The sequence below is a fragment of the Carlito syrichta genome, unplaced genomic scaffold (genome assembly GCF_000164805.1).
Source record: "Carlito syrichta isolate Samal-C Ts95f unplaced genomic scaffold, Tarsius_syrichta-2.0.1 Scaffold303799, whole genome shotgun sequence".
Lineage (NCBI taxonomy): Eukaryota > Metazoa > Chordata > Mammalia > Primates > Tarsiidae > Carlito > Carlito syrichta.
This window is the reverse complement of record NW_007247895.1, coordinates 94,466-97,838: the sequence shown is the minus strand read 5'-3', so window position 1 is coordinate 97,838 and position 3,373 is coordinate 94,466. Positions and strand designations below refer to the sequence as shown.

The following is a 3,373-nucleotide window of genomic DNA, read 5'->3' as shown; positions in this document are numbered from 1 at the left end:
GCCACCGAGCCCGGCTTATTTTTTAAACTTCTATTTCTGCTGTCCTTGAGCAGCATGATCTTCTGTGGTTCCGGACGAAAGTCTCCTCAGGCCCTGTCTGTTCTGTCACTCAAGTCAAGTCTTTGACCATATCTACTCTATCTGGTTGGCCAGAGGGGAGTTTCTGAATTTTTTTCATTCAACAAATATTGATTTACTTATGTTGGAAATGGACCCGGGGTAGTGAGAGAAATACAAAATCAGAAAATATACCCGCGCACCCTGCGTTCTCCATGGTGGCGCGGTGAGCGGCTCGGCAGACCCCAGGCAGGGCCGGACCGCGGCCGGAGCCGCCGCCGGACGCCCGGGCCATGTGGCCACCGCCGTGGCCGCTGCTGTGGCTGCTGCTACCGCTCGGTGCCCGCGAGGCCACGTCGCCCCCGCCAGACTCCCTTTCCCAGCTGCCGGCTTCGCAGCACCCGAAGATTCGCCTGTACAACCCCGAGCAGGTTTTGAGTTGGGAACCGGTGGTTCTGAGCAATGACCCAAGACCAGTGGTCTACCAAGGGCAATTTAAACACATCGACGGTGAGTGGTTAAATGTTGAGTCTGTAGGAGTGAACTGTACGCAGGTCACGGCCACCGAGTGTGACTTCACTGCGGCCGGCTGCTCCAAGGGCTTCCAGGTGGATTTCAAGGTCACGCTTCGCCTTCGAGCTAAGCTGGGAAAGCTCCATTCTGCCTGGGGGACGATGCCTTGGTTTCAACACTATCTGAACGGCGCCATCGGGCCTCCAAGAAACATCTGGGTGACCCCAGGAGAAGTCTCTCTTATCATCAGGTTCTCCTCCCCTTTTGACATCGATACCTCCGCGGCCCCTTTTCCGTACTATGTCCATTACCAGGAAAAAGCAGGTTTCCAGCAGGTTAAAGGTCCTTTGAAGAGCAACCCTACTGTGTTGGATGATTTGAAACCCTTTAGGAACATTGTGATGGCATCGGGACTTGCCCAGATAATTCAGAATAATCTCATCTCAAAACTCAAAATCTTTGAAGTAATCACATCTGCAAGGACCGCCCCCCCCCAATACAGTAACGTTTCCTGATTCCAGGGATTAAAATGGGAAATCTTTGAGGGTCATTTTTTTTAACCTTCTGCACCCTGCTTTATTATCTTCTCATAATACATTTCACTATCTCACATATTATATATTTTCTTATTTTGTACAGGAAAATATTTACAGGATTAATCACATTTTACTTTATTTTATTTTATTTTTTGGCCACCCAACATGAACTAGATTAATCACATTTTAAGCCAGCAGACTGGGCATGAAGGCCCTTTCAGTGTCCTTCTTTGGGACAGGTCACATGGAACCCTGGGTCATTTGCCAGAGTTGAGTCTCCTGACCATTCTGCCCTACCAACAGTGAAAAAAAATCAGAGCTTGTTGTATCTACTTCACTAACAAATAATTACATGCCTTTTTAGTGTTTGGGAGAAGCCTTATTTTTTCTGGGATATCTCCGTAGGATCATTCTGGAAACTTGTATGATTGAGAAAATTCTTAAAGGAAAAAAAATCAAATGTCTGTCTCATGAGATCACTGTCTCTTATGTGGTATCGACAGGCCTTTTTGAGGCAAGAGCATGGAGTACTGGTCTTTGTAAAGTCCTGACAGGAAAATCACCAGCATCACTGGCCCAGTGTCTTCTTCCTGGGGTTGGCAGCTGGACCACTGTTTTGGTTTGAAGTTCCTGAAGAACATCTTCTAGTTCCTTTTCTGGAAGTGAAATGATGGACACAGACTGCTGAGGGCCAACCTATCTCATCTCATAAAGGGACATTTGAGCAACTATTTGCATGAGAGTAAGGGAATGTCATCTAAGGAAAGCGGTCTTCAAGTAGAGGGCAGCAGATATAAGGATCCTTAGGTGGGAGGGGGCTTGGTGTGTCTGCAAGATGATCTAAAGGAAGGTCAGTGTGGTGGTTATCGAAAGAGCTAGGGTGAGAGTGACCAGGGATGAAATAGACTGGGAAGGGGTGTCCATATCATGTTAATGTCTTGTAGAACTTGGAATTTTATTTTTTTGTGAGTTGGAAAACAATAGGAAGGTTTTGAGAAGAGTGACTGTAACTGACAGCATTTTAAAGCCCTCTGCCCTACTGTGATTCCTTCTGACTCAGTCCATCGGCCATTTAATTTCCTCCAATTTTTCTCTCAGTAGAACTGGAGAAGTTGCTTCAAGTCCTTACACTGCTGAACATTCTTACTTGAGGTGAAGGAGGTGGCCTTATGTCCTTGAGGTAAAGGAGGTGCCCTTATGTCCCTCTTGGTCCACTCCTAGCATTCATGATCTGCAAGCAAATGTGTTTCTTTCCAGCAAGATTTCTCCTCCCTTCAGCTTAATTTCTGTGCTTCCAAAAGTGGATCTGAGTCTCCCAGACAGATGGGAGATTGAGGCTGAGATGAGAGCGTAGTCATTAAGCAAACAGACAAACCGACAATCACCCACATCTGCACCCCTTGTTTATTCCTTGGCATGAGCTACGTTACGTCACCACATGTTTTTTCTTTGGCATGCCTAGTGTCTTAAACTATCTCATATGGTCAAGAATCATGTCTCTATGCATGTTACATACCTCACAGCACTTAATGTAATGCTTTATGCAGATTAAGAATTCATTATATATTTATTGAACACAGAGTTTAATGGTTAGAGAGAGAAAAAGGACTGAGCTATAAAGTGGAATGAATCAAACAAATGCTTTCTGCTTCCTTTTTCAGACCACCTTCACAAACTCAGATTGTAGGAAATGACTGCATACTAGATGTTAATGTTATTGAACTGAACACCCACGTTCTTCTCCTCCACATGTATTCTCAGGAGATGATTCTGTAGGTGCCTTCAGTTATAACTGCAGGCGTGGTCTTTTCAGTTTAAGTACCAGAGCTGACTTATTAGCACTGGAAAGTCTTAGAATTATGCTAGTTTGCCCTCCCCTTCTCCACCCACCTCTTCCCATCCAACATATCTGAAGAGAAGAACATTTAGATCTAGATTATTTTGGAGTATCTTTTTTGGTGTTATGAACACTAAAGTCAGTTTCCCATTGGCTAGATAATTTTAACTCACGTAACCATTACCTGCTTCATTCCACAAAGGTTTTGAAGTAGTTATGTCTGTATCTATATAAAGTATATTAACAAAGCTAAAGGAGAATACAAATGCTAGGTTATTTGTTTGGTATAGATTAGAACGTAATAAATGTACAAAGAATTGGAGAATCACAGTTTGGGATGGATGAATCAGAAAAGCCTTCTCAGAGGCAATTAATCTGTTATGACATTTATGTCTATTCATTCAGATCCCTGGAGTTATTTTGCTTTGGT

The 3,373-nt window shown here is 44.1% G+C and overlaps 1 pseudogene; it reads left to right on the top strand.

Moving 5' to 3' along the window:
* Positions 1-365: 365 nt before the first annotated feature.
* Positions 366-968, top strand: LOC103261606 (annotated as a pseudogene).
* The last annotated feature ends 2,405 nt before the right edge of the window (positions 969-3,373 follow it).